Below are 12751 nucleotides of genomic sequence, written 5' to 3' on the forward strand. Positions count from 1 at the left end.
TGCTGATCACAAAATGTCTGGGAATGTCTCTTTTGTTGTTTGTTTATTAAAGACTGATTAACAGTGGTTGCTGTAACAACTTTCAGTGCACACATCTCTGGCATGAATTCCCCTGAAACAGTTTTCAAAACATGGACTGATCTATTGCTGAAAGGTGGTTACATTGTACTGGCATTTCCATATTAGATGAACACAGCTATAATAATTCCAATAATTCCATGACTAGATACACACAGCAACCAAAAAGAGTCTTGTTTCTTAAATGACATACAAATTACTTTATTTCTAGAGGATTTATAATTACTGAGAAATTTCCAACACAATGATTTTACTTTCAGGCTTATGTGTTGGACTGGAAAAGCAGCCTTTCTGAAAGTGAGTCTAACAAAGTGATTGTATGATTCTTAGCACAACATGACTGTGGACTATGATTGTTATGTGAATATTGTGCATGCTGAATAGGCCATAATGTCAAATTAGATGCTATTTGAGATTCATACAGTACATTTTCTGAAAGCCCACATGTGCATTAGTAATTCAGCACTTCCATTCTAGGACATCTCTCAATGCAGAGCTAACAGCTACCACAGAACACACACAGTGAAAGAAAATAAGAGGTTGCATGGAGAGTCACCATCACGTAGTGTGGATTGAAAGAAAAAAAAGTCTCTTTATACAAAAAGTTATCTGAGCAGAGATCAAAACAAAGGTTGTCTACAGTAGAAAATTCTGTGAGTTAGCAGGAAGGGGAAGAACTACAACCAAAGATAAAAACAAATTCATATTCAGCAGTTTTAGGGGTATTTAGCTGAAGGTAATTAAGCACTGGATGAAGCAGCAGCAAAATAAAAGGAGATGTCCTCTTTTTTGGTCTGAGACCGAGGTCCACTGCTGTTTTGGACAGTCCTTTTAATCATTTAGAATACACAAAATGTAACTATAAACAGGCTGCTAATGAGGATATTTCTAACTTGGATTTGCAAATTTATCCAAAAGAAGAGCAAGGTTTTCACACAGAGTAGAAAAATACTATTAGAAATTTAACTATGCATATTTCTTGAGGGAACCAGCAGTTAATGCAACAGTAATGATAAACAATGATATTAAAATGCAAAGAAACAACAGGTGAGTCAAGCTCTTGCCAGGTTGGCAGCCACTCTCTATGCCAGGCAAAGCCAGGTAATTCAAGTGCAGGGTATTCTGTGAGTTACAGAAGAGATCACCTGGCAGATGGGGCAGCCAAGGCAGGGGGTGGGATAAAATCTCCTGCCTTGCCTCTCCCTGCTCCCCCCCCGTCGCAGGCCACTCTGTGCGCTTGGCTCTTGTTGGCCCATCAGCCTGTTCCTTTCCTCTCAATGACTTTACAGTTAATTTGTTCATAAGAAATGGTGCATCTCTTAAGTCACTCTACACACATCTTTCACTAAGCATCCCTGTAAGAACAATTCTCTGGATGGGCAGCTATTTCCAATATTTCCTAAAGTTCTTGTCACTGCAGTCCTTAGACTTAGCGTTTGGTGGAATATTTACACTAATAATATTCTAATTTTTGCTCTTTTGATGTCAATGCTTGATTCAAAGTACCTGTCACAGTGTTTGTCCTATTCCCAAAATGTTAATTTGGGATGAAAGATATAAGTGGATGGCTATGTATTTGCAGCAGCAAAGTTAGGTATCCACACAACCTTTCCTGACTTTTCAAATTGTGTTTAGGTAGTTCAATGCATCTATATGAAACCTGTTAGACTGTGCTAAACCAACTGTCTTTAATTCTTCTCCCAGTAGTAATCTTCATCCATAATTAATTGTAAGGTGCTTGTATAAATAATGTTGTCCATTAGTGAGATATCTGACAGCTTCCATATGCAAATGTCCCTCTCTTTCAGCCTAGGTGTAATCACAATGTACATAGTATTTATAAACATATGGCGAATCATTTTATAGAATTCATTTCAGTATTGCAGGATACTTGGGAAAAACATTGTAAAAGCCATCTGCATGCAAGATAATGAGGGGTGTGACAGGCAGGCTGCAAACTGTGAAAATCTTCATATCTGCTGCATTGTTATTGCACTTGTCCTTATCATGCAATGACAAAATATGAAATTGGTACCTTTTCCTAGAGCTTCAGCTTTTGAACCTCGGACATTATCAACATAAAATGGATATGTAGGTAAAGCTAATAAAGTTTCTTTAACCATTTACTTTGCTTTTAAAAACATATTGATAGATTTAGGTACTTAACAAAAGTTAAAAAAAAAATGAGATACTGCTTTAAAATTTGACAGCAAGATAGTTAACATCAGTCTGTCACATCTCTCCACAAGATTAATTTGCATGATAGAAGTATTTTCTGTGTCATTATCCAGAAGGAGAACTGCAAAAAGAATACCAATTTCCATATATATTTTTTCCCCAAATATCTTGTATAAAACCACAATGTATTGAGACATAGAAAACTTAATCATCAAACTACAAAAAATTGCCTAAGAATGAACATGAATAGCAGAATATTTCACCTCAAAAAAGTTGTAAACATGATCTGCACATGGTTCTTGAGATGTTGTGAAATTGGTGCCTATGGTAATATCAATGACAATCTTGTTTATCAAATAATTCTATCTTTAAAATGTTTGTTGGATACTTTTAGATACTTGTCCAATTTAAGTGTCACATATAGAATGATGTTTCCAGTTTTCACCTCACAGGTCAAACCCATAATTTTCAAATAAAGTTTTTTTACCTTTTTTGTGTACATTGTCCTGGTGAGAGAGCACTATTGTCTGTGGCTGTAAAATGAAAACAATGAGATATTTCACCAAAACCCCTCAAATATCCAAAGCATCAGGGAGAGTTAGTTAAGATGTTTTTCCCCCAGAAGATGTAGTCTTTAAGAAAAGGCAATCAGCTAGGCTGTTCCAAAGATTTATTCCAAACAAAATCTCCCTTTCTAAATGTATTTTCTCCAGCTAAATGTAAATCTACAGCTAAATTTGGTACACTCCTAAAGAGATTTAGATTTTATGCCCATGTTTTAAGGCAATTGAGAGACCCATGGTTTAATATTTTTTAATGTTCTTTCCTGAAGCAATTGTGTTTGACTGTTCTTCCAGGAATCAATTTTCAGGGATACACAGTCAACTCACTTTTATTGCAACCCATTTCAGCCATTAAGCAGCATAATTTCAGCTACCATGGAAATGCTGATTAAATTTACTGGTTTTATTTTGACATTTCAGCTGCGCCTTGACAACTAATTGCTAGTTTGGTTAAGCATCAAAGGGGCATTGAATCTTTGGAGTAAAAAATGGAGCGAGACCACATCTCAGAAAATGATGGATCGCACTCACCCGGACTTGGGGTGTGGTACATCAACATCCATGGCTTCTTCATCCTCTGCGCACGGTGGTGGCCAGTGAGCAGTTAGAGAAACACTCTGACTAGGTGGCAAGTGTTAACACCACATTTTACAAGGAGCTTCTGTCAAACGAGCGTTGGGTTGAGGGGTTGCTTGTTGGTGTGGAGAGAGAGAGGGAGAGGGAACCTCCTGCCTTCTGTGGGCACCTTGGGAAATGGTGTGTGTAGTGCCCAGTGTGGAATTGCCCAATGCCACTCGCTCAGATGAGTGCAAGGTTTAAAAGGGTGAACATTACAGGTGGCATGCGAGTTCCCATCTTGGCCTGTGCCGTGGCCCTCATGGGCTGTGCTGGGTCCGTGCACGGAGGGGACGGTGCTGGGGGCTGCTGGGCCTGCCTGAAGGGGGTCAGTGCTGGGGCTGCTCTGGCCACATCCAGCCTGTTCCAGCCGGTTCCAACCTGTTCCAGCCGGTTCCAGCTGATTCCAACCTGTTCCAGCCGGTTCCAACCTGTTCCAGCCGGTTCCAGCCGGTTCCAACCTGTTCCAGCCCGTTCCAGCTGCTGCAGCTGCCCCCAGAGCACAGCCAGCCCTCAGCCATGGGTGTGATGCCCCAGGTGCACCTGTTTGAGTTCCACCCCTCAGGCCGTGAGGAGAGCAGAGAAGCACCTGTGAGCAGCCGGTGGGGATAAGTAGGGGGTGTTAGAGCAGGGAGCATCTTTGGGGAGGTGGAGCCTGTGTCAGGAGCAGCTGTATCCCAAAGGAGCTGTGCCCTGTGGGGAGACGTTGATGCTGGAGCAGAACCCTGAGGAGGACGGTGCTGCAGGCAGGTATTGCTGTGTGCTGGTCCATGGCCCAGTGCCTCTGTGCCACTCAGGGCAGGAGAGGAGCTGGGAATGAGGGGGTGGACTAGAGCTTGTGGTAAAGGGGTGAGAAAGGCTTCTTAAACTTTGTCTGTGATCCTTGCTATCCAACTCTATCTTAATTGTCAGAAAAAATATTAGTGGGTTTGCTCAGGAGTCAAAGGGATGTCTTTGGTTTGGCTCTGCCAACCCCTTGGGTGGAGAAATGCGACCTGGGTGTCTCTTTGGGCAGGAGCTGATATACCCACCTGAGTGTAATGAATGCTGGTTAAGGATTCTTTTGTTTTCTTCCATTTCTTGTAAGTTTTAAAGCAAATTTTGTTTTTTATTTCAAGAAGTAAAAAACCCAAAGTCTGTGTTCTTTGTCTGCCAGGTACTGTTGTGCAGCTCTTTTATGGTGCAGAAGTATTATTCCTGTCATCTGAGGGGTTTTGGGTTTTCTTTTATACATTTCTATTTGTAACTCCATGTAAATGGGATGTAGAACTAGATTGGTATTAGTTTTTATGTTGTGATAGTAGGGTATCTTTAAAATTATTCAGAAAAGGTTTTGACTTTACTTTATCTTTCACTCTACCTGATGCGAATGTTAGTCACTTTAAGAAAACTGAGAAAAATGCAGCTCTATCAAATATTTCATGTTCCTCTAAATTTTTATCGCTTCTGGACCAGAATGTAAGTGTGATAATATAGTTCTGATATGTCTAACCTATTGCTTCATTGTTACTATAGAGAAGGGCGCGGTGGCTGGAAGTTTGTTTGTTCATTATGGGTTTTTAAAAATTTGTTTTAAGCAGGCCTCTTCAGAAGTTTGATTGTTTGCTTGGTGCCAAGCAGTTGCATGAACCTGTAGTTAAATTGTAGTTTATTTTTTGTTGACTTCAGATGCTCTGGATTGCTTTCTAAGACATCTCTGTTGATCAGCACTGGAGTTCCAGGGATATAAATGTACTTGGGGTTGCATCTCACCATTTATTTTCCTAATTTACTAAAATATTTTGCTAGACTCTGTCCCACAGTGTTGAAGTCAAAACAGATGAGTATCTTGAAAATTTAGCTCTTCTGATAGCTGAAGTTTTCTCTCATTCCTCTATTTATTCCTGCCTGCTACTGCAAGTGTTTGACCTCATGCTTAATACTGGCACCACTTGGTGTCAACTCTTTATTGCATTTGTACAACCCAAGAAAATACTTTGCATTTTTGTGATGCTCCCTTCTGATCTTGCCGAATAATGAACAATATCTAGTTAAACCTCACTCCCATCAGAGATTATGGAATCATTAAGGCTGGAAAATACCTGAAAATGGAGTCTGTTAACATCAAAGTCTAACTGAGACATAAATGTTGTGTTGCTTGTCCACGCCTCTGTAAAATTAGTGACAAATATGAAGAAATGGTGTAAAAAAAAACCTGGCTTCTGGCCATAATTTAATTTTTCAAAGCAAATTGTAAATACTTTATGTAATTAGCAAAATGAAATAGGCATTTTAAAGCACGGAGGTCTTATTGATGGAATTTCTTTCTTTTTACTGTGGGATTTTTAGCAAGCCCTATTGCAGGAGTCTCACTTGTCTGGATATATGGGATAAAAGGGGTGGTCTCTTAGCTGAGCACAGTAAACACAAATAAGTAAAAGAAAATATTTTGATGGCCTTAGAAATTATCTGATAGGGAGGGCTGCTAACTTAAATCTCCTTGAGCAACACTTTGAACCCTCCTGGCATGGTGCAGTCATGTTATTTGTATCATTAAATAATCTTGAGTACTGTGTGTTATGCTCTTGTACTTAACACCCACTCATTTTTGAAATGGAACCTGCATATTACAGTAAAGTTGAAAGGCATATAGTCTGTTACGAAACATGCAAATAATACCCTTTAGTGCTGAGAGGAATTAAGCACATATATCAAGAGGAGAATATGTCCTAAAGTCTAATCTGTCTAGCTGTTTTCACTATAATAAATTGCATTTTATCTCAATCAGTGTTATTTTTGCCAATAGGTATTCTGAAACTTGATACTATGAAAATTCATGGCAGCAGGAATTAAAGCTCTTCTGCAGAGTGAAATTTTGAATTTCTAGAAGCCTCACAGATTTCTAAATAACACCACGTGGTAAAACTGTTCCTTGAGCCAATACATTTATGGATTAACTAAGTCCTGCTTGCTGTGTTTACACATACAACTTCCCTTCAGAAATTTAATTTACAAAACATTACAGCCTAGCAAATATTATATGAAGATCTGCTGCCTGGCATTATTTTTACTTGAGTTGTAGATATATTTTCATTTTCTTGTCCCATTTGCTGTATGAGGCCTTTGACCACTTTGGGTGGTGATTTTTCTTCTCAAAATATCCTCAGTATGTTTACATCAAGGAATAGAATTTTGATGATGGGAACGATTAGATTCAAAGCAATAACATAGCTGTTTTGTGGTTTTGGTGTTTGTTTTTTTTTTTTTTAGACCGTGATAGCAAATATAGCTACTGCTGCAGCACACAGACCATATGTGCACAATAATTTCTTGTTGTGTATTTCTGGCTTGTAAATACAACTCCAAGCTTCCTTTGATGTTAACTCTCAATGTTTGTTTCTGTTTGATTTCACCTGTCAGTTACCACATTTACCTCTGACATGATTTCTGCCCTGGAATGAGCTTTCCACAAGGCAGTGAAAACCCTTTTCTAGATGGCTTATATACTGTAAGAAAGACCCAGGTGTCTGGATTTGAAGTGTTTCCTAATGTCCTGTGTTTTTCTGGCTCTTTCATTAAGTACCTGCTATACTCCTAGGAAGCAACAGCTTTTCTTGAAATATAATGGTACAACTCTGACATTTACCCCCTTATTTCACTGTCTTTCACCATCCATGAAGAGTTTCAGCCTTATATCAGAATATCTGATTTGTAATTTAATCCTCTAATTAGGGAGTGTGATGGGTGCAAAAAGCTTGGGCATTATATTGATTTATTTAAAACAAAACCAAGACATCATCTTGTTGGTTTAAAAACTCCCAAATGCACACACACCCATGCATTTCTCCCCTAAAAATACCAGACTCCCAAAGAGAAAACTCAGAGAATGTCTTCTTTGTAAAGCAAAGCTGGAGGAACTCTTTTCTGACCCAGTCCCATGCTTTTTGTTGGTTTGGAGTAATTGTAGTGTTTTAGCCAAGGCTTTCCTTTATCTCTGTTAATTTCTGAAATGACAATGACAGTGTTCTATTAGTAGAGGGGTACTCCCTTCTTCTGTCTGTACTCCAAAGGCACTTGCCTGCCCAATTCAAAAGGATGCATCTTAATCACTGTAGTTGGGAATACAACAGTAGCTAATGGTGAGAATGAGACATGTTGGGTTGTTGCTTTGAATTAGTTGTCAGATATGATTTTCCATTGTTGTTCTGAAGGTGGAAAACCCAACTGCCAGCCCAAATTGGAGAAGCTAGGCACGTGTTCTTCCCCTAAGACCAAATAATAGTTAGAAGCTTGAGTTGGTTCTATCCCTCCTGTCTGCTTCTACCACAGTTAAGGAAAACTGAAGACAAGTTACAGGAGAAGCAATTTCTCCTCATGCTTTCATTGCCCTTCTTCTCTAGCTCTTGGTCCGTGTGTGAACGTGTACATGCAGGTTTCTAACAGAAATAATACTGGAAGGGACTTTCAGAAGTGCTTTAGGAGCCTCTATTATACTTCTTTGTTCCTAACTGCCATTTCTTTTGCCTGTCAAAAATACCAGCTTAGAGATGATGTCCATCTCACTTGTGTTGGGAGGGCAAAAGACTGAAATAGAGGCTGGCTAATTTTCTGGGGAGGAAATTGAATCTTTATTGTTGTAACTGCAAGTTTTTCTTATCTAGTACACTATGGCTACAGGTGTGTTCATCACTTGTCTGACAAAAAAACTTTGGCCTACTTATAGACTATCATCACATTTCCTGTATTCTATTCTTTCAGCTAAAGAGTTCCAGATACTTCTGTCTATTGCCATAGGTAATGAACCCTGTCTGTTTCAGTGCCCTGTTTCCATCTCTCCAGTTAGTCTATATTTCCTGGAAATCAAAGTGAGGAGCTGCATGGCATGCTCCAGCTGAATCTTTATTGGTCCTGCCTAGAGGGAAAAGATTGCCTGATGCATCTTGACTCTCATTTCCAGCTGTCTGATGGGGGTATTTGGCTTTTACTCAACAGTGTAACACTGTTGACTCGTGTTCATCAGTGATGCATAACAAACTCATATCCTTTGCTGTAAAACTGCTAACTACTTGAGCCACGTTACTACATTTGCATAGCTAATTATTCATGCTTAGGTACAGAACCTTGCCTTTGTCCCCACTGAATAAACATCCTTTGTTTTTCAGCTGCTTTCCTACTTGTCAAGATAATTTGAATTCCTAGCTTGTCCTCTAGCTTATTTGTAGTCCCTACAAGGTTTGTTATGTGCAGATTTGGAAACTCATTGAGATTTCACAAATCTGTCCTGAAGACAAAGGTCTTAATATTTGGTACTCATCCAAATCCTGAAATACAGTGTAATCAGGAAACACACTTAATCCTTAAACAATGTCTTCCTTATTGTGAAATTTTAAGTTTCCTATTCCCAAGTGATGTGAACATTAGGGGACCATGTTAGTTTCAGAAGATGAAAGAAGAATGCCTGTTCTGTTTCCTAGTTTACATTAAAAGATATTTCTGTGAAATAATCAGTAGCTTGGATCAGTTTCTTGAAACAGCAAGAAATTTTGAAGAGATTTTTGTGACAATAAGAGGTCACATTTTAGGCAGACAGGTGAAAAATATGTTAATTGCAAAAAATATGCATTGGATTATTTCAGATTAAGTGCAATTTTTAAATATTTCTGTAATTTAAAAAGTTTCAGGTTGGCTTACGATCACTGTACAATGCATCTGTGCTACTAATGGCAAAGACATGCCTTTGGGGAAACTTCATAAAGTTATTGAGGGGAGCTTTGGGGGTATTTTTTTCCTTGGTTTTTAAATTTTTTTTGTTTAGTCTGGAGTTTTTTTGTTGGTTTTGGGGGTTTTTTGCACACTCGCAGCATATATTTAAGGAAGAACCTCAGTCAGAATTTGAGCTGAATATTGAAATGCTTTCAGAGTTCAGGCCAGGATACAACTGAAGGCTTTAGAAAGGAGTCCTGTCCCTGCAGCTTGAGACACCTCCAGCCTATTCCTGAAAAGCTTTAGTTTTCTGTGTGTTGAATTTTAACACTCAGCAGTGGTACCTGTGCCACATGAAAAGGCTAATGCAGGATAGCCTCAGCACTGTTAACTGTTAAAGATGTTAAAAGATGTGTGAAGTTATACCATTAGCCAGAAAAATCTACAATTCCTGTACAGTGAATTTTATTTTTTTGTAAGTGTCTTTAAGGTCACCATGGGGACAACTGCAGTACTCCTGAGATGAGAGTCTGAAGACATTGCACTGAGCAATCCTACCAGCACTCCTATGAGAAACTGATAGGGATGGGTTCATCATAAGATTTAATAAAGCTGAAAGTAATTGTCACTGGCAATAATGTTTTTTAATTATTCTCAGATCCTGTGAACAAGACTGTGCATTGCAGGAATTTTGTATCTTAGTAAATTGCTTTGTGGTATTTTTGTTTTGAAAAATGTTTGTGTGCGTGCTGAGGGGAAAGAAATTATGTTCCAAATTATGTTTTCTGCCCCATTCTAGATGGTGCCAGTGCCTTGTGTAGTTCAGAAAAAGCTTCTGAAAAGCTTGATTGTAGTTCAGAGCCAGAGTGCGTCTCCACACCATTGTACAGAAAGACCGCTCTTGAGGAACACTGTAAGGAAGGGACTCTTGTTTATTCATCTGAATATTAATACACTTACAGACTAAATCTGTAACAAAATTGTCATGGTTCCCTCATTCACTGCACTACCTAAATAGTCCTGGAGTACACAGAAAATGCATCAAAGCGGCTCAACACAACCCAGTTCCAAAGCACATGTATTACCTTTAAGGCGGGGTACAAACAATACCAGGAAGAAGGTCAGACCTGCCCAGGGAGATTTGAAATCTACAGTGAAAAACTTTGAAAGAAAATTCCCTTCTGTTTCCAGTCACATGATGAAGATCAATATTTAAAATATTTTTATGTGTTGCATGGTGATTTTTTTAATGTGGGGTGTCAGAATGCAGTGTAGTGTTGTAGTGGACAAATAAGGAAGGATGGGGTTCATTTCAACTGCTGAAGTGAGACAGAAGAACAATCACAGAACTTGGATGAAAAAGGCATTCTGTACCTTACGTGCTTATTGTCAATCCACCAAAAACATAAACAGAACAATTGCTTTTATTGGTTTCAGAGTAAAAGTTAAAATTAGATTACTGAAGCAAAAGGAAATCCTTGCACTAAGTGTGTGGTGGTGAAAGTGTGCAATTAAAGAACTCGGGTTAGTCTGACAACTGATGATTTACACTGTTCCACAACTGAATTATTGTCAGAATTTATTTCCTACAGGGTAAAGTCATATACGTAAGAGAAAAAAAACCCAAACTTGTCATGAATGCTGCTGTGTTTTTTTTCCCTCATTTTGTGTATGCCTTAAAAAAAATTACTTACATTTTTGTGGAAGAGTTCTTCAAAGGATTGTCTAGAATGTTGTATAATGACTTTCAGCATCAATGAATATAAGAGTTACAGTAGTACCTGTTTCAAATTGTTAGTAATATCATTAAATGCACTGAGAGAGGCTCATAAGACTTAAAACGGTGATGGTGCACAGATAAATAATTATGAATAATAGCACTCTCTCTTCAGCTTCATTAGCAGCGAGGGTTAAAGATAAGTTATCAGTCTCTTAACTGTTCTTGATAAAACCAAACTGGGTGTCTTGGAGGAGGCTTAGCAGGGCTGGGAGGTGGTTTAGGGCTTTTCTAAGGAGGCCAGAGAGCAGAAATGCTGTTCTGGCTCTTTCTGTATATTTAGTATTTTAATTACTTCTCTTGTGTATGGAAGTGAGAATCGTGAACTACAAATACTTTTTCAAAAGGGAAGGGGAAGGATCAAAATAAAAATTAAGAAAAAGCATTAAAAGCAGACATGAAGGATGATTAGCTTTGCATGAGAAAAGGGAGATGCAGATGATATGTGGTGATGCTAATCATTTACCAGGAATGGTTAATCAGTAATGGAGTTTTTAGATCTGGGTTCAGTATCCAAAAGCAGAAGATAAGCAATATGAATCATACTTAGATCAAGAACAAATTAAGTTCACCTTTGTACTAATAATAAGAAATGCATTTTTTCACTTCTATGTGTCTGTCTCTTTATAAGATGGAAGAAACTTTCTTTTAGAAGTATTTATGTTCTGTAATCTGGAGCAGCCTGCTTCAAACTGTGACAGCTTTTTACTGCTTGGCACCTTTCTGAACACTTATTCAGTTATCTTATAAGATAACCATGGCCTCAGTTGTGAATGACTGTTGGTTGCCCAAGCCATTAGCTAAGGCAAAATACCTGACAATTCAACTTGACAAACTTAATGAGAATTCCAAGGCTGCTTAATTTATCAACCTTTAACATTAGAATGCTCCTGCAAAGCTTCAGTGTTATGAATGTTATGTGCTGAATCTTTTGACAATATATAATGATCCTCATCATTGTGAAACCTCTGAATAGAATAATCTAATCAGTTCATTAAGACCAGAAAGGTTTAAACAAAATAATAATGCCATTGTTTACACTCCAAGCAATGAAGACCAAATTAATTTCTGGTGTAATTTCCTAAACTTTAATACAGCAGCTCCATGAATGCTTTGAACCTAAGAAAAAGGAGTCCGTCTTTGCGAGGAATGCCAAAACTCCACCCTGGCAGTCCTTTTTTTGTATGGTTACCCTCTTGACTTAGGTGTATATTACTGGAGATTCACAGAGACTGAGTTGTGTGTGTTATTTTGTGTAGAAGGTGGATTTTGAATCACTTAAGTACTATTGGGGGAAATATATACCTCATCTCCTCTGAGATGTATGGAGTGATCACTTTGTCAATGTAACTTTATCTTGGTCATTTTTGATATGTATTCCAAAACAATATACATGATAAAATTGTACTCAGTGTAAAGATACTGTGTGAATCCAGAGAACATGACTAAATCTGTTTGATGACTATCACCCGGCTGCTGGAAGTGAAATGGTGAGATGCACTAAAGTGAGATATTTGGAAAAATCTACCCTGACTTAGGGAGCGTGCACTCCTGGGCAAGGGTGCTCAGAACAGCTGAATTTGGTTTCTGCTCTCAATTATTCAACATCTCCCCCTCAAAGACTGTAGAGAAGGTAAATTACTACTAAGTTACCTTCAGTCCACATAATTCTGTTACCTCAGGCTTGATTTTGTACCCTGAGACATGGTTGTGACTTGAGATGCAGGGGCTGGCAGAGACCTACTTGAGCCATGTTAATTGCTTTATGAAGCTTTATTTGTGAATTTGTTTGCAAGCTACCATGTAGATCTCCTGCCAAACTGTGCAGCTGCTTGCAGTAATATAAAATTTCTGTGTT

This window comes from Anomalospiza imberbis, chromosome 7, assembly GCF_031753505.1.
Source record: "Anomalospiza imberbis isolate Cuckoo-Finch-1a 21T00152 chromosome 7, ASM3175350v1, whole genome shotgun sequence".
Taxonomy (NCBI): domain Eukaryota; kingdom Metazoa; phylum Chordata; class Aves; order Passeriformes; family Viduidae; genus Anomalospiza; species Anomalospiza imberbis.